The sequence below is a fragment of the Notamacropus eugenii genome, chromosome 3 (assembly GCF_028372415.1).
Source record: "Notamacropus eugenii isolate mMacEug1 chromosome 3, mMacEug1.pri_v2, whole genome shotgun sequence".
NCBI classification, from domain to species: Eukaryota; Metazoa; Chordata; class Mammalia; order Diprotodontia; family Macropodidae; genus Notamacropus; species Notamacropus eugenii.
In genome coordinates, this window is record NC_092874.1 from 26,142,718 (window position 1) to 26,169,362 (window position 26,645).

Genomic DNA, 26,645 nt, shown 5'->3' on the forward strand with positions numbered 1-26,645 from the left:
TTGTGTATGTGTATGTTTTTGTGTATCATGTTTTGATTTGTTATATGATTTCTTTCATTTATTTTAGTCTGACTACATAGCATGACTATAGTGAAAATATACTCAATAGGAAAGTATATGTAGAACCTATACAGAATTGTATGCAGTCGTGGGGAGGGAGGGGGGTAGTGGGGGGTAGGTGTGGGGGGGATAAAATCTCAATTGTATGGCAGTGATTGTTAAACATTAAAAAATAATAATAAAAAAAAATAACATCAGAGTTGGAGAAAACACCTGGCATTCTGTAAATTACCAATGTGTTGGGCCATGCCAAAATATTGGCTACACTGATAATAGGAAATGGCACTTGGGAATTGATTTACACATTCCCCTTTGAAAAGGAAGAGCTAGTCAAGAGGGTACAAGGCTTAATGAAAAAAGAGAGGGCCTGGCAACAAAGAGACTGAAGAAAGTTCTAAATCAGAAAAAGATAATTTGTCTGTAAGTGATGTAAAAGCCAGAGCCCCGATTTGAATGAAGACACAATGTCCTTGGGCATTATCTTTGCCAAGGAACATTTTAAGTTAGAGTTGGGAAGCTTTTCTGGGAAAGCACCCTGTACTTTTCAGGGAACAAACATGGGAAGTATGATTCAACAAGGTGACAGAATTACAACAGAATTGGCAGGCAAGTGAGTCAGAAATGATGAGTAGCTTAATGGATGCCTCAGAGAGTCATCTTTTGGATGGGCACAGGGTTTCAAGGCTACTCAAAGATACTGGACTCACAGGGAAAACCTATTTGCAAAAACTAGAGAGATAGTTTGGTGTCATTTGGGAGCCCTGGCACACATCCCTTTGTTAAGGTACAAAGGGGAAGAGCCTGCTGCCTCTGTAGTTGAATGCCAAACTAAAGAAATGACTAAAAAAGGAACAGGAAAGTCTAAAAAAGAAAATGAGACTACACTCATATGGGTAGGTATGCCACCACTGATATGCACCAGCCTCCACCAGACTTTGAGAAGCTAATGGAAGACACATGAAGGATTGAGTACAGAAGCACAACAGTATCTGGGGACACTTGTCCTGGAAAATCCAGTCTCTTTTAGCGACAAAGCAACCTCTTGTGCATAAGTTAAAGGACAGTAAGCAAATCACACTGATAACAGAGAATGGAAGATACAGATTCTGTTGTAAGTTGGAAATATAGACAAAATTGTCCTATTTGTGAAGAAGGAAAAAAAACTAGGAGAACAAAGGTCACAATGGTATGATGTAAAATCACCATAATTACAAAAAAGAAAAAGTTTTTTCTGTGGCCTAGATAGAATCACAAGTGATGAATTCACTCAAAAGTGAAATGAGTTGGCCAGTGAGAAGCTAAGGACCAAGGAATCAATATTGGAAAATGAAGAGGAGGTCAGTGAGAGGGCTCATCCCCAACCCAAATAAAGGTTAGCATTGCATCCTCATCAGTCAGATCTCAGCAGTTTGATACAGGCTGTCACCATCAAGATACAATCAGAGAAGCAGGGCCATTCTGTGACAAAAGTGGCCTTAAATATGTCAAGAGCACTTGAGAGGAGAATTATTTCTTGGTTCAGAGGAAACTGATGCCTGAGGAATCATTATCAAGAAAAAGACAGTATTAAGTCGAATTGGATATCAAAAATTAAAGCAAGATAACAAAGTTTTGCCAAAAAACTTTAGTATTCAAAGAATATTGGAAACATCTGGGCCAGAATTGAAAGAGATTTGATAATGAGATAGAAAAATGTGAATGTGAGCTTTCAGCTAAAGAAGACATTGGAAAGTGAGGGAGCATGAGAAATAAAGATGTTTTCTATGTATGTCTATATGTGTGTATATATATCTATATAGATATAGATGCATGCACACACACACACACACACACACACACACACACACACATACACACATACAGAGACTTCTAGGTGCCACAGAGGATAGAATACTCAGCCTAGAGTCAGGAATAGCTAAGTTCTTGTCTGACCTCAGACAAGTCACATAACCTCTGCCTCAGTTTCCTCAACCTCCCAGGGTTGAGGTAAGAATGAAAACAAGAGAGTATTTGTAAAACACTTAACCTACCTTGCATCCCAGTCTACATAGACAGTTCCTGAAAAGAAGTATTACTTTGAGTAGAGTAGACACTGCATATAAACACTCTGGGCCTCAGGAGGATGATCGAATCAATTGGCAGTACCAATCTTACCTAAAACCTAATTGGCAGAGTGTTCTAAGGGTTTTCACTTTTTCTTCTTATGTTCTGTACTTCTTGGGCAGTCTGGTGGACACCTTTTGAGAATCATATTCTTAATTGCATTAATATAAAATATATAGGATTACAAAAGAATCCAAATATACTGAAACATAGTTACTGACAGTTAAAAAAATAAATGAGGAACCCATTTTAGGGAAAAGAGACAAGTCATAGAGCACAGAACCATGGTTAGCAAGTATATGCCATGAGCCAACTTAGGTACAGATATACTTTCTGTCCCCACTATGCCTAGAATGTCTCCCTCCTCACCTTTCTCTTGACTCTCTTGGTTTCCTTCAGAAGCCAATTTTAATCCTACCTTCTACAAGAGGTATGTCCTGGTCCCTCATCCCCACCCATGATTTGCTCTGAGATTACTTCTTATTATTTCTACTGGACACGTCTTGTACGTGCACAGTTATCTGTATGTTGTTCCCAGTATTGGAAGGTAAGCTCCTTGAGGGCAGGGACAACTTTTTGTCTTTCTTTGTATCCCTAGAACTTAGCACAGTGACTGACATATAGTAATTGCTAAATAAAGGCTTATTGATTGACTGAGATATAGAAAAATCAATAGTCATAAAAAATGAGAGCGATCCACACTACCTGTAGGCTAAATTACGAAGCTGCAGGAGTGGTTACTCGCTTACCCAAATGGAATTCCTTGTTGAATTAAATGTATCATTGTACTGGATTTTTTTCCGTGTAAGTGAAGTGTTTTACATTATTATTCTATTTAATTTAATATACATATCTAGTGCTGTTACATTGTTGGATTCAGTACATCAATAAGCATAGATTAAACACTTACTGTATGCCATGCCGGGGGTAGAAAGACAAAAATGTGAGAAAGTCCCTGTCCTCATGAAGTATCCATTCTGTTAGAAAAAATCAGCTTATGCTGACAAGTAAACATACGAAATCTTTGAGTAGCAGGATTACTAAGAACTGTGAGAGTCCAGACAGGACTTGTCTATGGGATGATACCTGGGATGTGCCTTGAAGGAATTCCAAGAGGCAAAGGAGAAAATAGGGTTCATTCCAAGTGTCCTAAAAGAAGGGCACCAGCCTCCCTAATGTTACCTACAGCTCCTTGGAGGCAAGGACTATTAATCACTTTGTCTCTTTTTCCCCCAGTGTCTAGCAAGCTGCCCAGCACATTTAAGTGTTTAGCAGTTAGTCGCTTATTGGATTGAATTGGCAGTTCAAGGAATGACTTCATGCCCAATGAGGCGTAAGATGGAGGAATGCCTTCCAGTTCCTCAGATTCCCAGATTTCTTGGGGAAGATGCAGACAAAGGTGAGTACATTGGCCTAGACTCCCAGTAGTTATTAATTGTTTGGGAGTAAGGGACATGGATACCTTTGGTAAATCTAGTGAAGCCAGTTTGATTTTTTTTCCAGAATGTTTTTAAATGCATAAAAAATGTTAGACTACAAAGGAAACCACTTATATTGAAATAAGTCATCAATTTAAAAAAAAATAAGTTTATGGACCCAATGTTAATAATTCCTGTCTAGACTATGAGAGACCTTCCTTTGCATACATAATCAGCCACAACAATGGCATACGTGTATCATCTCATTTTACCAGTTATAATAGTCCACACAAAATAGCCCTCATTATTAGGTATGTAAAACACAAAATTAATGCACAGAAGGAGTTAATGACAAACCCATGGTCATACATCCTTTTCAGGAGACTTTCATGTACAGGGTCAAAGAAATTTTGATTTTCTGTGGCTCACATAGGTCAACTCATGATTAACCACAGTGGCAGAAGACAAAATAGAAGTGCATAGTGGAAAACTGCAAATAATTCTTTAAGTTAGATTGGAAGTGGGGCTGGCTTGAAAATTCTATTGCCCAGTGCCATGATTTAACTAGTGGCTGGACAATGGGCATCTCATTTCATTTATGTAGTATCATCCTTAAAATCAGTGTGTTGGACTAAATGTTATCTACAATAACTCTCAGCTCTAATAATCTATGATTCAACCTGATGGCACAACAACTGAGTACTCCAAAGAATTTTCAGAAGAAGCAGGCCAACATCCCTTAGCCATGCCCTTGGCAGGTCAGACGCTGCTGAGTTCACCAGCAGCTACCCCACAAAGCAACTGAGGACACGGTTTGCAGGAAGGTGACAGAAATCTCATTGCCAAGGAAAACAAATGTGTTTTATTGTAAAACAGGCACATTTACATAATGCAAGTCAGCACAACCACAATTTCCATAAATCCTATCACTCCTTATTCTTGACTTCTTCAGAAAGGACCCTTTTAAATGAGCAGGATCTTGGCGAGGGACTGAGCAGCATTATTGTTTTCAAATAGTGCCTTTCAGCTTTGTCTTAGGAACTGGCATTTGAAACATCACCATACTGACTCAGTACTTTATGGTCTATAGACTGATGTTGATTTTTCTATGTATAATTACTCCGCCGCCACCCCAACTTCAAATCTGGACAAAAATCATATTTCACAGATAGCAATTTATGCCACATTCTAATATATCATGCAGAACATATAATATATTGTACAGAAACCTGAAATACTATGCATGTTTGAGTAGATTTGAAACTCCAGCTGATAACCACACTCAGTTTGAACACTCAGACCAAATATGACTCAGACATCTCCTGGAAGCAAGCTAGTCTAACAATGTCTGTGTTTTCAGCTAATAATCCCTAGGACAGTATTAGCTAAACCATTAACAGGGATGGCCATACTTGCTTCTATCAATGACTGAGTGTTGCCACACTTGGGCAAAGTAATTGCTCTGTGGATCAAGAAGGCAAAAGCTGTTGTCAAGAACATGGGCAAGGGCACCAGCCTCTCTTCCAGGTGGAGACTGCACAGAACTGCCTTCTAGAAGAAGAGTCAGACCATGGTTCTAAGCTGTCTCATAATGTGATTGCAGAACTGAGGATATTAATGGCAGGGAGATCAAGAGAGCCAGGCGAGAGCTCTGTGTCAGACCAGTACAGCTCCAGGAAATTAAGTTACAAAGAGATCTTTCCCCATGTGTCTGTTTCCATGTTTGTCTGTACAGTTTGTACCTCTGTAGCTGTGCTGTTAGCTGCTAGTGGTGATAAGGCCAGAATGCAGATGCGGAGCTAGGCAGGGATGACTTAATGCCATGAGGTCAGTGACTACTACATCCCTGAAAACACTTTCTGAGACCTTCTTTAGTCATTCAAGGGTCCCTATGCGCAGAGAAAATAAGATCCTTATAGTCAGAGATCATGGGATCCTGAAAAAAGACATTTAAGGACCACAACTTTGAAAATTCAGAGGGGGATAAGACTGTTGCCTTTGTAGAGCTGTTTCCAAGACAAAACCACATTTTCACTCTAATTTCCTATTCAGTATTTCTTGGGTGAAGTGGGGTGGGAATAGATAAGGTAAGATAAACAAGCAAACAGTTCAGAACTGGGAGTTGCTCCTTTCCAAATAATATAGGCAATGCTCAGGTGTGGGTTTTTGTTAAACTTATACATTGTGATACAAGATTTTAAATGTCAAGAAGAAGGTTTGATAAGGGCTCTCCAACTTGTCCCAGTCCAAAAGGATGTGGGTTCCAGGCCTCACTGTCCTCTTGACTGGGTCTCAAGGTTGTTCAAAGTGAGACCTGATGTTCCTTTTTTAGTGGAAACTCCATCCTCCAGGATTTCTCTAAATTAAAGCCAGGATGAAACCTGCAAAAGCAGGTGGTCCTCATTAAAGTTCTTGGCCTTTTGGTGGTATCTGTACAGGAGAGACAAAATGAAGAGCCAATCAGCTGCTAGTACCAGTATTCTAAGGAATAATGAATGAGGTGGGGAAGGAAAGAAGAAAAAGTCATTTCTCACCTTTGCTCAGCTGTGTTCCATCTGCATCTTTGGATAATTTGGGGGACTGGCTTTCAGTGGGTGATTCTTGTAACTTGCTCTGAGCCTGGCGTCAGCTTCTGCAGATTGAGGATCCACTATTTCACTGTTAATGAAAACATAAAATAAATACTCCTCCCATCAATGACCTAAGGCAGCTAGAGCCAAGGGTCATTCAACAGAACCACAGACACATGCTGAGGAAGGGAGGATGGGAGAGAAAAAACTCAGAAAAGATGCTGTACCTGCTGCCTTTCCCTGGGATTCTCCTAAGAAGCAGCAGCTGTGAGGGAAGCTGGAGGTGATTTCTAAGACCACACACAGTTCTCAATTCCCAGTTCCTCCTGAGATCGGAAAAGGCCAGGGATCATCTTTCCACTGCTGTTCAGCCACCTTAACTTAACACTCAGCTCCTTCTTAACCTCCGCCAGCCTCGCCAAACACACACGTGTTGGGTTCTGTCACTGAAATACTGTACAACAGAGAGCAAAATGCAGTTGGAATTAGCCTCCAAGGATCACTTGTTGATGGGTTCAGAGTTGGCCATTTGGTATGGGGCAGGGTGAATCAGTTTAACAAACCACCTGGAACTGTCATTTCTTCTGTTCATTCCAAAGTTCACAGCAAATCAACTCTATCAGTTTCCCACTAGGTGACAAAAGATTGAGATAGATACATCTCTCTAGCTCCTTTGTCCTCATCCTATCCAGTCCAACTTTTAGAAGCTGGACAGAGAAAAGAGACACAACTATGGGGGGAGGTACCACTCTCTTCCCTATACTCTTGTCATGGAGTCTAAGAAACATCTATTCCATATCATTCTCTCTGCCTGTCTGTCTTTGATTCTTTATTACAAAGACTGTCTTCCTGAGAAGGGGAGGGGAGGGGAGAAAGATGTGTGTGTTTTTGTGTTTAAACTGGATCTGAGATTTCGTCAGTGTGGTGTACTCCCTGATGAAGAAACTCACTCTGCCAATAAATGTCAACACTTTCAACGCAGGCTATAGTATTAGAAAATTGCCTAGGGAGCTGAGAAGTTAAGTGATTTGTCCAGGATCAAACATCCAGTATGTGTCTAGAGATGGGACTCAAATCTGGGGCTTCCCAAATGCAAGAAAGCTTCTCCATTCAACATATCACACTGCCTCTCTTTTGGAAATGAAAGCAATATAAAAATAACAAATTAAAAAAAAATTAATTGCTAGGAGAATGGAAATGGCCTTGTACGAAGTAGAAATTCTGGTGTAGACCTCTGGCAAGACTATGATTTCACTACGGTGGCGGTAAGAGACTGTGTAGAATAATGGATAGAGAGCCAGTCTTGGATCCAGAAAGACCCAGGTTCAAGTCTGACCTCTGAAACATAGACTATACGGCTTGATTCTCAGGGCTTGAGGCAGTTCTCTAAGATTATAAATGTCAGGAAAAGTGCACAACCAAAGTGGCAGAGGAAATGACTCACCAAGAGCTACTTACCCAAGAAACACAGACTCAGTTCCTATTTCTGGCTTTAATAAAGAGAGAGCGCCCAAACACCTATTATCCTATTATAAGGGTAGTTCTGGTAATGCATGGAGGATCTAAGTAGGATCTATAGGAATCTAGAAAAGGATTATTCACTTCCGAAGTGAGCTAACAGTGAGGCTCCAGCTTCCTAAGGTGAAGGAAGGTCATGAACATGGGGTGGGGAGAGTACAAGTGGGACCACACCATTTCACAGAGGATAGAAACCAAAACTGTAAGAAATTTTGGATTTGCCACATCAGGAACATTTTATGATACATGAATGCCCTGGTTAGTAAGTAAATTTAAAAAGAAAAGTCAGATTAATTTATTCATGCGCAATGTACAATGGATAACTAGCATGTTCTGTCATAGTCCTAATTATACTCCCTTTCAGCTGAATCATGAAGAGGAATGCATTGTAGCAGTAATCAATTTAGACTGATCACAACAATGATGAAGACAGTAATAACAGTAAAACAAGAATAATAGCATTCACATATTACTTTAAAGTTTGTAAAGCACTTTATAAATGTTATCTCATTTTTCATCATAAAAACCCAGATAGATAGGTACTATTATCTTCCCCATTTTAAATACTGAGACAGATGGAAGTTAAATGACTTGATCAGAGTCACACAGCTAGTATTTGAGGCTGAATTTGAACTCAGATCTTTCTAACCTCAGATCTGGCACTGTACTCATTGTATCACCTGTGACTAGTAGGTGATATGGCAAGATGTGTGAATGAAGGGAAGCAGTGCTGGATTTAGAGTCTGAACCCCAGTGACTTTAGGTAAATCGTTTCATCTCTCTGGGCCTCAGTTTCTTCATCTGTAAGAATATGAGGTTGGATCTTACAGTGTATACCAAGATAAGGTCAAACTGGGTACATGATTTATGATTTAGACATAAAGGGTGATACCATAAACAAAGTAGAAGAGGCAAGGAACAGTTTACCTGTCAGATCTAGAGAGGAGAAGAATTTGTGACCAAACAAGAGATAGAAAACATTGTGAAATGCAAAATGGATAATTTTGATTATATTAAATTTAAAAAGTTTTGTACAAAGAAAGTCGATGCAACCAAGATTAGAAGGGAAGCAAAAAGCTGGGAAATAATTTTTACACCCAGTGTTTCTGATAAAGGCCTCATTTATTAAAAATATAGAGAGAACTGAGTCATATCTATAAGAATTTTAAAAATTTAATAAAAAATTTCTTAAAAAATTTATAAGAATACAAGTCATTCCTCAATTGATAAATGGTCAAAGGACATGAATAGGCAACTTTCAGATGAAGAAATCAAAGCTATCTACAGGCATATGAAGAAGCGTGCTCAATCACTTTTGATTAGAGAAAGGAGAGCTAAAATAACTGAGGTACCACATCACACCTATCAGATTGGATAATATCACAAAAAAAGGAAAATGATAAATGTTGGAGATGTGGAAAAATTGGGACATTAATGCATTTTTGGTGGACTGTGAGCTGATTCAACCATTCTGGACAGTAATTTGGAGCTATTCCCAAAGGACTATAAAACTGTGCATACCCTTTGACCCAGCAATACCACTATTAGGTCTGTATCTCAAAGAGATCATAAAAAGGGAAAAGGATGGACAAAAATATTTATAGCAGCTCTTTTTGTTGTGGCCAAGAATTGGAAATTGAGGGGATGCCCATCCACTGGGGAATGGCTGAACAAGTTGTGATATGTGAATGGAATGGAATGGAATACTATTGTGAGAGGCAGATTTCAGAAAAACCTGAAAAGACTTATATGCAACAGATGCTGAATGAAGTGAGCAGAACGGGGAGAACATTATACACAGCAACAGCCACAGTGTGCAATCATCATTTTTGATAGAGTTAGCTTCTCTCAATAATACAATGGTTGAATTCCAAAAGACTCACAACGGAAAATGTTATCCATATCCAGAGAAAGAACTATGAAGTCTGAATGCAGATCGAAGCATACTATTATGTCTTTTTTTCTGTTTCTTTTTTTATTTCTTGTAGTTTTTCCCTTTTGTTCTAATTAGTTTTTTATACCATGACTAATGTGGAAATATGTTTAATATGATTGTACATGTATAGCCTATATCAGATTGCTTGTCATCTTTGGGAGGGGGGAAAGGAGAAGAGGAATGAAAGGAGAAAAAACTTGGAACGCAAAATTTTATAAAAGTGAATATTGAAAACTATCTTTACGTGTAACTGGAAAAAATAAAATACTATTAAATGGGGGAGGGAGGAGAAATAAGAATAACCACAGTCAACAAAAAAAAAGAATATGGGGTTGGGCTCATTGACTTCTAAGTCCCTTTCAGCTCTAACTCTGTGAACCTACAATATCACCCCACTATCTGAAGACCACACTCTTGGAAAAACTCACTGTTTCTCTCAACCAAGAAGTCAGACTGTGCTAGATTCCTGCTACTTCTTAGACACTGGTGAATTGTTTGCTGAGTGGTAGTTAGTTCTAGCCTTTCTTTCCATAATGATACAGATTGACAAGATTCAAGGAAATCCACAGGAAATGGAAAAGTGACCAGGCACCAGAGGTGGTGACTTCCAGTAGTTAGCATTTCCTCCATGACTGGAATTCCCCATACTTTACACTGACAGATCTATTGTTTTTGGAGAGCTGTCAAAAAATTCAGTTTTCTTACTTCTCAGCAGTCCCTACACTCAGTTAATGAAATTATAATTTTTTAAAGGTATCTTTTTTTCTGTCAGTTCAATGGCTCAACTGTCCTCATTCTCACTTGGTTCTTTTAAAATGGAATTCTTATCTGTGTTCAAAATATTTCACATAGCTTCCTCTGGTTTAAACTTGATAAAACTGAAAGTATAAAATGGGATGTTTAGGACCAAAAAGATGCCTATATTTAACAGAAATTTGAAGTCTACTACTTCAGGGTAGTCCCCAGTTTGCAATGGGTTATGTTCCAAAGTTTTGTAAGTCAGTGGTTTGGTACTATAAATACATTCTAACTCCCCAAATGAAAGCATATTTCACATGTAACATTCCTTGAGTTTGATACAATTGTACAGTACTGTAGTACTCACTATAATGTATAAAATGCTACTAGAAGAAAATTCATTGAGGGACTTGTTTCCCCCACTGTAATGGGATCAGAAACTACCTTTCTTTGGACCTCTATTGCACCGATGAGCCCAGAGAGGCATCTAGCTCCAAGTCACTGTCTGAGCCACCCACTCGTGGAAATCTGTGCTGCATTTGAAATTGTTTGTTCCTCTTGTCCCCCATCACTCTTCTTTTTCCTTTTGAGGACCCCTGGGATTGGTCTGTGTGTTTGGTTTTCAAATAATAGTATATCATAAATTATAATATTAATAATATATTACAATATAACATGCATGCATGTAATACATGTGCATGTATGGATAATGCATATGTTTGTATGTACACATATTGTGTATATATGTATGTGAATATGCACACACATATGACAGTGGTGGTTGTCTTTCATTCCTGAAGAAGACCAAAATGACATCTATGCTAGAGTCAAGTTACAATGTGTATGACTGTGGCTGATCACAATAATATGAGCTCACAATGTGCTGCACAGGTAAGGCACAAATAGCCCATGAATCCAGGTGGATTCTCCAAATTTGCACATCTTGGGTTTATTTTGGATAATGTACAAAAAGAACACATGCACATAGTGAACTTTGACAATTTAAAGTCTGATGATGACGTATATAGAGAGAAATATGGCAGAAAAATATGGTAGAAGAGTGCTATAAAGGCAAGGAATTGATTTAGAAGTTAGTATAGAAGGTACCATCAATATTAACTCAATCTTTGAACTTTCAAGATCACTTTCCTCCCACTATACATATTATATTCCCTCTCAAGTCCAGAGAAAATGGGGGAAAAAAGGTCATAGGGATCCTTGAATCACAGAATACTTGAAACAGGCAGTATGATTCAATGAGAGAGTGAAGATTCTGGCATCAGAAGACCTGGGTCCACCTTTCCCCTTTGCTCTAACTGCTTCACCTCTCTGGACCTTACTTTCCTTACCTCTGAAATAAGGGTTCCGCCTAGATGACCACAAAGGTCCTTTCTGCTGGAGCCCCATGATCTGACTCTTGTATCCTGTGGAATGGGCTCCAGTATCATTTCATCTAGCCCTCTCATTCTGCAGATCAGGAAACTGAAGTCCAGAGAGATTATGTAATTTATTCAAAGTCACACAGCTAATTAGTGATAGAATGAAGGTTGGAAGAAAGGTCTGATAGTTGGCTCCACCACCCACCCCACCAAAGACATTGCAGGGGTATTATTTTTAACTGTATGAACTTCATAGAATTCAATTTAATTCAACAAATCTGAATAATCTACTATGTAGGAGTGACATTATTTGAAGTAATGTAGTGAATATATAATAGTCTCCTTTTTAGCCTCTACTCCCAACCAGATCAGAGTAGTCAAAGAATTATCAAAATATTCTGAGGTCCCAGGGCAAGCTCTTTTCCGGGTAGGGTACAAGCTCAGTAGATGGAAGTAAGAGTACGTGCTAAGGTCATTTGAAACAGAAGAAAACAATGGCTTAGGAATTCTTTTGTCTATTAGCAGATCACTGTCTGTTTTTGCCAGGTCAGCTAAAAGTCAAGGGACACACACAACCATTTCTGATAAACTAGCTTCCACAGACCTCATCCTGGCTGGTGACAGTGGCCAAAGACTGAGTCTTGTTCCATGGGGAAATTTTGGTGACTTTGTGATTACGGATGACCACTGCCATCTGCAAAGCAGCAGCCTTTAAAGATCCCTCCCACAATCCCAACCACAATAACAGGAACTCAAGTGGGCTGATTCTGTCCTTAGACAGGGCTGTATCAGACCCCTGTCAGTGACTGGGCTCATGTGTAGCTCTTTCTTGGGTAAATCTAGTATAAGCATCTTGGGAGCTTTGGAAAGATCATGAAGGCTTCATCTACTCTAGTTACTGCACATGGTCTTATCTTCCTTTTTGTTGGAGGACATGACTTGGCATATAGGAAGCCAATCACAGTCTCATAGACTGTCAGATTAGGCCTGTTGCACATGGAGGATGACTCCATATGTGATTGTCATACAATATGAGAGACAAGGAGATTTCTAGGGCCCTGTGTGACCAGCCCACTTTCTATCCTTCCTTTCTCCCTTATTAATTTTTTTCCTTTGAAATGTTTCACTGCTGCTATCTCCCTCAGCTGTTCATGGTCCCCCTGTGCATTTCCCTTCTATTTACTCTCTCTATATATTTTACATGGATTGATTAATATATGCTGTTTTGTTCATTAAAATATAAGGTTCCTGAGAGTAAGGCTGTTTTTGCTTTTTCTTTGTATCCCCACCATGATGCCTAGCACAGAGCAAACACTTAGTAAAGGCTTATTGAATCATACTTTTCTCTCTTCCTTTTCTTAAAAAAATATGTTACAATGACTTCCCAGCCACCTAACAGACCCCTCCCTCTTCAAAAAAAGAGAGTCAAGCAAAACAAACCCACCTCTGAAAACAATGAGTGCCTCAACCTGCACCAGTAGTCCACCACCTTAGTGCCAAGATATGAAGCATTCTCTGAATTCAGCATCGGTTGCCGAATTGGTCAGAGTGCAGAAGCACTAGAGGTAACCAACACCAATAACTAGAGCATAGAAGGACTAAGATTTGCATCGGTAGAAGAGGTACTTGTCATTTGAATAAAATTATAGCTCCTCAAAATACCAAATACATATCATAGGAGGTGGGGGAGAGGAGCAGGCAGAAGCAGGTCACAGTGGAAAATACTCTAAACTGGAGTCAGATGTGGGCTTTAGTCCTGGCTCTGTCGCTTATCACTTAGCGAAATCCTTTCATTTCTTTGGATCTCAGTCCCCTCATTAGCAAATGAAGATCATTTATACCTTCCCTACCTTGCTCACAGCTCAGTTCAGAGAATCAGATAAAAGGACATGTGCATATTAACCATGAAATCTCCAAAACTCTATTTAAATGTATCATTGTATAAGCACACATGTAAACGCATCCACTACTCATGTTTTTTCTGTGTTTTCATTCGTGTGGGTCATATTCATCCTGCTGACTGATGTTTCTTGAGCAAACCAAGCATGTTTCCTATCTCCTTTGTAATTCTCCCCAATACCTAGGTCAATGTCTTATAAAGTAGGCTCATGTTGAATGTCAATGGGCACAATGCCATAAAAAGTGTATCCTTCCCATCCTTTAGCACAGTCATGTAAAGTGTGAGGACAGCTTCTAAGAGAGAAGCTGGAACTTTTCTCTTTCAAAATTGAATCATGAGGATCCAAACATGGAGCTTCGCCTCACAGGAGGGCAGGGGACACAAATCCAGAACTTTTGACTTCTGCCATCCCCTACAGGACATAGGAGTTAGCTGACTAGCCAAGTTTGGTATAGCCATCTCTGAATAAGATCTAGTGGGATAATAACATAGAAGCTGGGGCTAGAAAGGACATACACCAAACCTAGGAAGATTTCTATCAAAAAAATTGGCTTAATCCTATTCAGTATCAAGGCAATAATTATTATTTTAAAAAATCATTCCAGGATCTGTGGATGCTCTTGGTCAGGGGTAAAGGACGGAAGATTTATATCCTGAGGAGAAAGATCTTATACTGCAGAAGTATGGTATTTGACAGGCCACAAATAAATGATATTTCCCTCTACTCTGGAATTAGAATTCCCAGGAACTCTCTTCAGAACAGATGTTTTTAATCATTTTTGTGTCATGGATCCCTTTGGTAGTCATGGATCCCTTCTTAGAATGTTTTTAATGCATCAATTTTTTTTGTAAGACTGCAAATGAAATACAATTATCCCATTTAAAAAAAACCAAATTCACAGACTCTACTATAAACCCTTGCTGGAGGGCAATGGGGTACAATGGAAAGAGTCCTTGATTTGGAATCAGAGGACCCTAGTTAAAATCCTAACTCCTCAATTTACTATTTGAAAGACCCTGGGCAAGTCACTTATCTTGCTGAATCTGTTTCCTCATGTAGGGGACTGAAGGCTTTGAACTCAATGAATGCCAAGGTCCTTTTCAGATTTAAATCTGTGCTCCTATGTCTTGGGCAAAACAGTGTACTCTTTCCTTAATGTATTTCCTTCTCCTGCTTATGTTGAATCCTAGTCTAACTTGAACTCTCTCTACTAAGAAACTTAAATCAATAGCATTTTCTGTTTTCCTGATCATTGTAGTTGAGTCAAGGGCTGCTACATAGTCAAGGGGTTCTGGTGGAATTGGGATTCACACAAAATCAGGGATAAACAAACACTGGCAACCATGGAGGGCTGAAAATTGAGAGACTTCTGGACCAAATTCAATGCCTTACTGTTTACCTTGACACCAAACTACTGCATTTCACCTTTCTCCTGTCATCATGGTTTGTGTTCCAACTCAGCTTCCCTTCTGAAGCCACTTCTCACCTCCGGCCCTTGATGAACTGTCTTCTCTGTGACCAGCCTTGGCTTATCAGCCTGGCAATCCTGCCTCTCCTTGAGCAGGGACTTCCTATGGCCTTCTTACCTTCTCACTTCCCAAACCCCAATGATATCACTGAGTATCATGGAAGCCACTCAGCTGCAGCCCATCAGAAGCTGTAATCCTTAGGGCAAGGCTGGAGCAAACAGTCCATATAATCTGCCTCACTTTTGTCACTGTATTTTTAATACCCAGAGAAAAGAGCCAGGGTCATAGCAATTGTCTGATCCATACTTGTTGTCTGAGCATTCTAAGAGGTACTGTGGGACAGTGGGAAGTGGGTAACTCTCTCTGCTTCTTTGTGACCATGGGCAATCCTCACTGTTCTCATCTGTAAAGCAAGAGAGTGAGGACTAAATGACTTCTAAGATTGCTTGCAGCTAGAAGTGTCTGGGTATGATGACTGAGGTATAATGACATGATGGGGCACTTTCAGAAATATCAAAGAAAGATCTATGATCAGCATCATTTACATGTTAATTGTATTTACATGGTATCTCAATTCTTAGAAAAATATTAATCTGAATACTGTAAATCTCAGGCAACCTTGAATATGTGATTAACTCAAATGTTCCATCCCCTGACCACACCATGCCAGATAACAGAATTTACTGTAACATTATGTCAGTCTGGTCAGGGTTGCTTTCCTAGTAAGCTGACTGCTGATAGTCACAAACAGTCTCAGGTACCCAACATTATATGAAATTCAACACTGGCCATAGATCTGGCTCCACAGATCAGTCATGGCACTAGATTATCCTGCCACCTTTAGCAAGCAAACAGGATTCTATAATGGAAGCTTCCAAGAGTTAGATTAGAGAGCCCTTGAAATGACAATTTTACAAAAATCCTGCCCATTTGGAAATTTTCCAATTTCACAACATTCTTCTAAAAGTAAGGCCAATTTAAATAAATAAATCCATTTTTAGGGCTACCAGGGCTTCTGTGTGACCCTATGAGGGATTGAACAGGCTATGACAATAACAGTCAGAGCCAACGGCAATCTTTTGGAAGGGAGGCTCTGCCACGATGGTTCTCCCAGCTGCCAGGAAGGATGCCTGAACATAAGAGGCCCAAGCAGCTAGTCAGGCAAAGACATCTTAACACTGAAGGGAAGTTTGCATGAGCCCCCACTCCCAGACACAAGGTCTTTCCTTTTCTCCCTCTCACATATGAATTTACAGAAAGGTCTCTTCTAAGGGTGAGAAAAACTCATTAAGATGAAAAAAACATCATTGTTTACATAAGCTAGCTTTAAAATAGACACAGTTAAAAACTGGAGGCCCAGAGCATCAAATCTGGAGCTCTATAGTCAGCTTAAAAGGGTCTCACACATTATTTGCTATTATAAGAAAGAGAAATCAAGTGTGAGCATTATCAAGTGAGCTCTTAATGAAAATGTCTAATTATAAGCCAACTTAAAGTCCTTTCTATGTCTGCTTACCATGAACCTGTGGCAAAGGGGGGGAAATGAATCACACTCCAATTAGACTTGTTCACACTATCAAAATCAAGCCTGAGTTGAAGGGCCATTAAAGCAAGAAAACAGAATCATTTTGTGGGCACTGTTTCTCCCACACTTTTAAAGAAATCATTACTTATAGTCATACATGCAAACATCCTAAGCTATGCCAGAGCATTAGAGTTTTTCACATCTTAAAATCCCTTTTTCTCTTGCTATACCAAAGGATGGTGAATAGGAATATCTTTTTGTTAGAGATGAGGAAACTGAGACCCATTTTCACATACCTGGAATACTATCCATATCTGGGACATTGAATTCTGTTCTGAACAATATATTTTAGAAAGGAGATTGATAAACTGGAGAGAATTCTGTCAAAGAAAAAATTTGATCATCTACATTTTTCTGGCTTGGTCAAGACCTTTTTATTGTTTGTGTGCACTAGGGGAAAATCCGACCATGGTCACACATGTAAATCTCACAATGATCTTGTCCTCCAAAGTGAAGTATAAGCAACAAATTTATGCTCTTATAATTGAGATGAAACACTTTATGAGATGAAGCACATTGCTGCTAACCAAAATAACAATGGAAGACAAATGGTGGGCCTAAGTGAGCTATATGCAAGAAGTGGTAGAAAAGATATTGTCCAAGAAGTGCATGATTGGAAAAGGAGGGGTGCTCCTCATGCAGTGAAAGTGACACGAAACAGTCAGACAAACAGAATGCCAGTGGGATCCATGTAACATCATGGAGTTAGACGATGCCTCCTTTGCAGATGGATGATGGGAAGACACAGAAAGGAAGGTAAAAACATGAGAATATTTGGGACAGGTTGTGCTCTGTAGGACATGGCAAAGAAGATCCCTTCATTTATAAGATCACAGTAGTTTTGTTTTAAGAACTCCATCACCCCCCATTAGGAAACATGCTGGGGTGATACTTAACCAGAGTGAGGTCCCATGTCCTCAGGACATAGGAGGATCATAATATGCAGGTGGAAAAAAAGCTTGCTCCTAACTTACCTTCAAGAGAACTCTGGGCAATTCTTCCACACACATAGTTCCATGCATGGACCTATTTCCAATGCCATATTCTTCTAAAGAGTTCCAGCTAATATCTCACCCAACATGAGGTGGCAGGCAGAGCAGGCTTTTTTCTCTACTCCTAGGGTCGTATGGCTCATACTCAGGATAAGATATCTCTGGGTTTGAATTTGAATTACATGACATATGAATGAGATGATAAATAGAATCATATGAGATAATGACAGCAAAGCACTTTGCAAACCTCAAAGTTCTATGTCAAGTTAGCAGCTCTTATTGTCATTCTCTCTTCACAATAAGGCCACCTACATACAAGTATCCAATTAAAGGACATATCTGAAATTTTCCTTCAATATCCCTGTACAGCATCCTTTTCTCGACAGTCACACAACTTCCAGACCAATCCAGATCCTCATCACCTTTTGTCAGGTCTTTATAGTTGTCCCCTAAAGGGTTTTCCTCTCTCTAGTCTCTCCCTTTGCTCATCTCCCTATCACCAGCCCTTCTGTCCTCCAATTCATCCTTCTCACACCTACCATAACAGCTGTCCAGAACTGACTATGTCAAAAATCCTCAGGTTAAAGAGCAAACTCTTTGAGTTAGCCTCTGAGGCCCTGCCCCCAATCTATCTTTTTAGCCTTATTTCACATAACTCCTTTCCCACAGTTTATGTTATGACTAAAATGAATTCCCACCTGTTACCCACAATAAATAGATATAGGGTCATCTATTTTGAAACAGAGGGGATGGTAGAGGTCATCTAGTCTGACGTCTTCATTTTACAGATACGGATATTTAGTCTTAGGGAGCTTAAGTGGCTTGTCCAAAGTGAGACAGGTGGAAGAACTGGGATTCCAACTCAGGTAATCAGGCATGCCTGGAATGGACTCCCTCATCATCGCTGCCTTTCAGAATCTCTAAAGGCTTCATGTTTTACTCTTTCTTGAAAGAATTTGTCTCCCTCCTCCTTGCCTTTGCACAAGTGGTAACCCTTACAGGACTTCCTTCAGGACACAGCTCAAGTGCTATCTCCTACATAAGACATTTCCTAATCCCTCCAGCTGCTAATCCTCTTTATCTCTTTAATTACTATGTATAATTCTGTGTATGCATATCTCTGCACATGTAGAGCGTAATATCTGAAGCCAGAAATGATTGAATTTCTGTCTTTATAACCCAAGCATCTATTAGAGGACCTTGAAAATCAGAAGCGCCTAATAAATGTTTATCAGGTTGAATCTAAAATGAAGAAATAAACAAGGGGCTTGAGGCCTGACTAGGCAGTTTTCCCCTTCTTTTCTGTCCCTTTTCTCTTCTAAGAGTTGGGAAGTCAGTGTGCCCTGATACCCAGGGAGGTTTATTTCAGCAAAGGGAGAATACAGATTATAAATCATTATAATCTTCTGTCCCAGATTAGTTTCTATGCCTTCTGTGGTGGGTTGTTTTTTTAAGGATTCCATTTTCATTTTTTAGAAGCTGTTTTTGAATGAGGTACATTTATTATTGAGTTAACAGTTGTCCTAATAGTACATGTACTCAGTTGTACCATATTTGTGGTTTATTGATTTGATAGTTACCCAATGGTCTACGTGCTGGTAGCTTACATTAAACATCTCTCTTCCTTGAATGAAATTGAGTGTTTGTTTTCTGGGGCCCAGGTTTGCTGACTTTCTATTTCTAAGGCTTACGATATTCCAGGAGTATTGGCTCAGATGTATTTGAAGTGTAACAGGTTTCTTAGCACTCTGGATTACATGTCTTAGGCAAACACATCAGGCACCCAAATCAAGCTGAAATGACAACACATCATTCCTCATTCTAAACAGAAGATGCCTCTAATTCTCTCCATTTCCCCTCTAACGAATTCCTATTTTATGGCTTCACCATACCTGCATCAGTGATTCCAGGCCTCAAGGTTATGCCAGCAGAACAATGGCTTTGGTAGGCCATTCCCAGATGTAAAGACTTAAAGATGAGTGACAGACTGTTTGTCTACCATATGATGACCAATATAGGTAAGTTAAGGGAGGTTCATCACCACTAGGCAATCATTTTGTTGGGAGACAAGCAGATCCTCTTATAGAATCACAGAATTAGAGAGAGAAGGGACATATGAGCTCACCAAATTGGACACTATCATTTTATCAATGATAAAACTGAGAGTGACAAAGATTAAGTATTTTGACCAGGGTCACAAAGCTAGCAAATATCTGTGGTAAGATTTGAACACAGGTCTTTTTTAGGTCTTCAGTGGCTGTGGTCTTAGCAGCTTCAGGAACAGGTAGCAGGCTGCATGGTCATAGGGGCTATTTCCCTTGATGAGGGCTTCGGGCACTGGGAAGAAAGCATTACTATTCTAAAAGCAGTTCAAGGTCCTGAGCTAACTTCATCTGGGAGAAGAGATGGTGATAAAGGTGGGCTGGGGGTGAATTGCTTGGCATATGCTACCTCATCCTTCCTTTGCTGTTTCATCCAGGTTGCCTTGCTTCCCCTGGTGACAATGGGCTGGCAGGTGGTGGGAATGGCTCATTCCCTTTTCACAACAGTTGCTTTCCTAGATGATGACTATAGAAGCTGAGCTAGAAGCAGTAATGGTGGTGAGGGGACACTGGCACTCTCAGGCCTTGAGTGCTTATCTGTCTGCTGGTGTCGGCTGTTTAGTGACTGTTACTAGCAGTAATAAGGAAGGTGAGCCACTTCTACACAATGGTTTCTTCCTGCATTGAAATCAAGGATCCTTCAATTAGAGAACATGCCTGTCTCTAAAATGCTTTCATTGGATCCACAATCCAATGATATAGACGTGGCTGCAAGTTTCATTGTTAATCAATTAACAAGTGAGTAAATGCCTACTACATCCTAAGGAGAGAAAGCTTGGCATTACAGATAGCAAGGTGTCCTCAGAGACAGGAGAGCCTTGGGTCAAGCTTCACCTCTGACACGTACTGTCTATGTGCCCCTCGTCAATTCATTTAAACTCTTTGTTCCTCCAAGCAATTCCCTAGGCCTGCACTGCAGAATGACTACGTCTCTGTTGATAATTTGATGCCAATGATCCACAGGTCTGGGTCCATGTGCCAGAAACTGCCCCTGACCATAACTGAGAAGGATACACATGCACAGATAGGTAGGTAAAAAAAAGTCATTCAATTTTTTAGGCAGGAGCCATCAATTAGCGAGACCTCTTTGGAATGGGCCAAAGGGGGCATGAGGTCCATTCCCAAAAGAGATCAAGTCAGATAGCATGTCCATTTCTACAACAGCACCTGAAATCTATTAACCTCTTACAAAGCTCTTACTCAGCAGAACCAGTTTCCCAGACAGAATAGGAATGTAATCTGTTAATATTTATCTATCAGTGGTTAAAGCAAATTACTCCTCTTGGGCAAACACATTAGGTGCCAACATCAGGTCCAAATGGTGGGATCCTGCCACTCATCCCAAACCTGAGGTAGCATTTATCCTGGAGAAATGCTATGTCCATAAAAATTATCTAATAGATAAAACAGTCAGTTTGAAACCCAGGGACAGGACTGAGAAAAAAACTCATCATTGAGACTGGAATCTGGTACTTGGCAATAAACCTTCAAAACTCCCAAATTGTGAGAAGCAGAAGCCTTTAATGAAGGTTGCTATTGGCCCTTTTCTCTGCAGCTTCACCACAGTGCCTCCCCACAAGAACTTTGACTCTTCTAAGAACTAATGAAACATCCTGGTGCATAGCTGAATGAAAGCTCCTAGCAAGTCCATGTGCTTACTCCTAACTGAAATGACTGTACGATAGTAGAGAGCAAGAAAGAGAAAATCCTTTAGATGACCACATAACGTAAAATGATGTAACCAGCCCCCAGGGGACGGTTCTTGCCCCAAACAGCTTCCCATTTTGAAGCAGAACACTCTTGTTTCTATGTCATCCCTTCTCAACACAAATGATTGTGTATATTTTAAACAAAAGATAACTAGGGATATGCATGTGCCCTGATTTTTAGTAAAAGTGACAAAAGAACAAGACGCACATGAGTTTTCTCTTGCTTCAGAATTAACGGTTTCGCTTTATTTGGGAAAGGAGGGATGATGTTGGGTTTTCACCCCCAACATAAATTACAGGCTAAGTCACCAATTTCCTCCCCCCTCCTCTTGGAAATCCCATTCATGAAATAATCACAATGCTGACTCCGTCTGTAAAAACAGAAACAGTGTTTTTAGAGTATGGAGGGATTCCAATGCTCCATTTTATAGATGAGGAAAGGGAGGCCCTGAAACTACTTCCAAGCAGAGTAGATTCTTCCCCACAATATCAGACTTCCAAAGAGTCAATCAATAATAATTTATTAAGCATCTACTGTGTGTCAAACACTGGAGATATAAATGCAAAGAGTAAATCAATCTCAACTTGTTAGGAAGGTCTTTACATTCTAATGGGGGGAACAAGTATATCAATCAATCAATCAATCAACGCTTGTTAACATTTACTACATGCCAGGCACTGTGCTAAGGGCTAGGGATACAAAAAGAAGAAAAAGATAGTCCCTACCCTCAAGGACCTCCCATCTAATGGAGGTGGCAACAAGCAAGTAAATATATACAAACAAGCATACAGAATAAACATAAAAACAGTAAATCCTGACAAATACAAATTAATTGAATACAAGGTAATTGGGAGGGAAGGCACTAGATTGGGAGGGTCAGGAAAGGCTTCAAGTAGAAGATAGTTCTTGAAAAAAGAGGAATTTTTACAACATGGTGGTGAGATGTGCGCTCTGGACACGAGGGTCAAAGGCAAGATTATGACAGGGGGCTAGAGGAATGATCTCATTTTCCTGCCACTACGCTGAGCAAGCAGGATTTTACTAACAATGGAAGCAGAATGGTTAAGCTAATAGACAGGAAGATTTGGGTGCAAGCCTCTCTTCTCACCCATATAACCTGCCTGTGGGACCCTGGGAAGTTACCCGAACTCTCTGCTCTAAGTAGCATTTTCAACCTATTAAGTTGCAGAAACTATGACTACCTGCATGAGTAGAGAGATCTCTATACCAGTAAAATCGCCAGTCCATTCTCTGTCCTCTATCCTACAGTAAAGTACAATGAAAATCTAGAATCCATTGTCTTTCAACAGTATATGTTTTGGGACTTGGAGCAGGAAAAAATGATGACTCCATATTTAGAAAGATAGCCAGGGAAATCTCTTCATCAGGCTGGGTAAGCTGCCATGGAAATATACTCAGAAAGCAAAGCTATCTTTTAGAAAGCAGTATCCCATAAAATATCTAGATGTGCAGGTGAGAGGAGATAGATGATGATGGATGAACACAAATGGAAGCCCCCAAAGACAGCAGCCATTAGGAACCTCAGGCAGGGACTCTCACTGTTCTTCAGATTTGTCTTCCCTCCTCTACAGTCTTGCCCACCTTGTCTTTGTTATGTTCCATTCTCAAACTCCAGCTCCTCCTGCTCCTACCTTGGCTCCTCCCCAACCTCTGCACCTTCACCCTTCATTCCTATCTGCTTTTTATCTATAATCCCTCACCATCTCACTGGAACTAAACTACTAAACATTCAAATTCTGCTTCAGAGAGTACAACTCCAATGGGTTGGCCACATTGTTCAAATGCAAAATGCACAGTTGCCAAAAAGACTTGCCAAAAACTCATGCAGGGCAAGCATTCACATGTGGTCAGAAGAAGTGATACAAGGACATTCTCGAGGTCTCTTTTAAGAACTTTGGAATTGATTGTGTGACGTGGGAGACACTGGCACAGGATCACGCAGCATTGTGTGCCCATATCACAGAAGGTGCTATGCTCTACAAGCAAAGCAGAATTGAAACATCTCAAGGGAAATGCAGGATGCACAAATTTAGAGTAGCCACCCCAAATGTTCACTCAGACTATCTGTGCCTGACCTGTGGTAGAATATTCCAGGCTGATATGGTTCTGATTGGCCACAGTCAGACACATTGAAACTTGACTCTAGCATAGTGATATCATTTCGGTCCTCTTCAAGAACAAAGGACAACAAGCAGGTAGGTGGTGCAGCAGATAGAGTGTTGGGTTTGTAGGCAAGAAAACCGGAGTTCAAATTCTGCCTGCGATTCTTATTAGCTCTGTGGATCTAGGAAAGTCCCTTACCCTCTTTAAGCATCAATGTTTTCATCTGTCAAATAGGGAGAATAACATACTAACCTTATAGGGTTATTGTGAAGACCAAATGATATAATGAATATAAAGTGCTTTGCAAATTATCTAATTCGATATCTAAATACTAATCATTAATACTACTATTGTTATTATGGAAATTATGTCAGAAAACATCTATTAAATTCTGCCCAAAGGGTGAAGAATGGGCTGAATGAAGTGGGGCATAACGTCCAAGAACAGAGAGGTGATAATGCCACTATACTAAGCCCTCTTTAGACTTCATTTGGATTATTGTGTTCAGTTCTGTCAATACATAAAGGAGGGACTCATAGTTTTGTTCTTTTTGGTCCCAACAAGAAGAATTCAGAGCAATGGATTGATGTCACAATCTAAAAGTGCAGAGTTGACTCAAGTTGAGTCAAGTGGTGGTTGACTCCTCCTTGGCATCTTTCAAGCAGAGAAGATGTATGGTGTAATATGAAAGAGAAATTCTGGTCTCTGTTCTCTAAGAGTTACCACCTTCTGGTTTCAGAAAGCCATGGCAAGATCTATATGAACTGATGCAAAGTGAAGTGAAAAGAACTGAGAAATCATGATGCACAGTAACAGTAACAATGTAATGATGATCAGCTCTGAAAGAACTGGCTACTCTGATCAATAGAGTAATCCAAGACAATTCCAAAGGATTGGTGATGGGAGAGTAAGAGAACGGATGAACTCTGAGTGCTAATTGAAGTATATTTTTCTTAGTTTACTTTTCTTGCTTTTTGAAAAAATTATGGCTAATATGGAAATATGTTTTCCATGATTTCAATATAATTGATATATCACTTGCCTTCTTAGTGGAGGTTGGAAAGAATGAGAGGGAAGGAGAGAATTTGGAACTCAAAATTTAAAAAGAAAAGAATATTAAAAGTAAATAAGTGGTAAATAAAAATGTTAAAAAAAAAAGGTTACCTCTTCCCTGAAGATGACCTCAAGCTCCTTATTTATTTAATTTAAGAAATGTGTAACACATGGTGTGCCTGTGATGGAATACATATATACACATTATAGCACCCACATCTCTCATATGGGTGGATATCTACTTATTCTCTGAGCTGGCCCCCTTATTCCAACCTACTCTCACACTGGCAGATATAGGTAGAGAAGGAATACCACTGTATGACTATATTCAAATTCTCTCAGTACCCTGAAAGGGACTACATCTCTCCTACTCACTACTTTAGCTCTTGATTCCCCATGAATGTGTTTCCATTTATACAAACCAGCTAGTCAAAACTGTGACACTTAGATATTTAACATAATAATTTACTTACCAATAAAGGAATAAAATATTAATATCATAGGCACTCATATATTAAAGTAAGTATATGAATAAAAAATAAATAGCAATCCACATATAATCCTGGGTCATACTCTCTCACAAATGCATTCAGTATCTGTGAGAAAGAGTGATCACACAGTTAAAGGAACCTGGCAATGAAGCACATTAGAGAGGAAAACCTTTGAGTTCAGGGTAACTAACAACTCTGGACCACAGACTTGGGTGCCCTTGGTCAATTCAGAAACATTGGCACTACACAAAGCCATTTTTTTTTTCTGCTGCTTGTCTGTTAGGTAAATTAATCTCTCATCTCCTCTCCTTTTCTCTTTTTAATTGATATAGCATTTACAAGCTCCTTCAACTTGTAATCACCCTTCAAAGGGCATTAGAAAAGTGTAACTAAATTTAATTGTCTCATGTAAATACATGCAAGACACTGTGCTAGGTTCTGGGGCTATAATGACAAAAAAGAAACAAACCTGGCCATGAAAGAACATATTTTCTATGTGTACATAAGTTAATACAAAGTACATACAAAGAAATTTCCCAAAGGAAAGAGAGCCAACAATTAGAACAATTAAGAAGTATCTCAGTGATACCTGAGGTATGCTTTGAAGGAAGATAGAGATTCCAAGAGGAAGTGCATGCCAGACATGCAAAACAATACATGTAAAAGCAGGAGGCAAGTAGGGAAATGAGGTGTTATGTACCGAGAATAGCCAACAGGCCAGTATGATGTGAAGAGTACATGAAGTATAGTAATATGAAATGATGAGAAAGGTAGGTGCAAGATAATCTGTCTAAGGCTTTCAAGTCCAGGCTCAGAATTTTTATATTTTATCCTAAGGGCCACAGGGCAGAACAGAAGATGCCTTTGTAGGAGACTGACATGGTCAGATTTGTGTCTTAGGAGCACCAATTTGGTTGTGTGGAAGATGGAAAGGGGAGAGTCAATTAGGAGGATACTGACATTGTCTAGACAAAAGGTGATGAGGCCCTGAGCTATGACAGAGTTTATGTAACTGGAAAAAAGAAGATGGATCCAAGAATAGTTGTAGAAGAAGAATCAATAAGACTTGGCAAATGATTGGATGTAGGGACTAAAGGAGAACAACAAGTCAAGGGTGACATCTGAAGATATCACGTCACCCACTAGGTCTTCTGGATTTCCATTGGACAAAGTTTCCCGATGCCTAGCGCATGACAACACTTGCTTGTCTTCTCTCTCTATCATCACCCCATTTGTTTACCCTGTTTCTTTACTTGTTGGGGAGATAGAGCAAGAAAAAGGAAATCATACTCTATATCCATGCAAGATGGAGATTTGGTTTTCATTTGACTTGTGGTATAGAACCTTAGCTTTGCCCCCAAAAAAGCATTTTAATACAGGAGACAACTATTTCAAATACATCCTATCCAATTATATCTCAAGTGGATATTTCCATTTCTTAATAAGGTGGAGGGTCAGTGGTTCCCTCTATCTGGAATAGTGTTCTCACTTCAGAC

The 26,645-nt window shown here is 39.6% G+C and overlaps 1 protein-coding gene and 1 long non-coding RNA gene across 11 annotated transcripts in view; both read right to left on the reverse strand.

Annotated features, from left to right (window-relative positions):
- Positions 1 to 26,645, reverse strand: part of RBMS3 (RNA binding motif single stranded interacting protein 3) — a 1,420,870-nt gene that overhangs the window by 1,252,452 nt on the left and 141,773 nt on the right. The window lies entirely within an intron of this gene.
- LOC140530900 (uncharacterized) overlaps positions 4,421 to 26,645 on the reverse strand; it is a 120,748-nt gene continuing 98,523 nt past the window's right edge. For both annotated transcript variants that reach the window (XR_011976134.1, XR_011976133.1), the window contains exons 2-4: positions 6,379 to 6,605; positions 6,116 to 6,239; positions 4,421 to 6,011 (exon numbers count right to left, since the gene is read on the reverse strand). This is a non-coding gene — a long non-coding RNA (uncharacterized lncRNA). The remainder of the gene's footprint in view (positions 6,012 to 6,115; positions 6,240 to 6,378; positions 6,606 to 26,645) is intronic.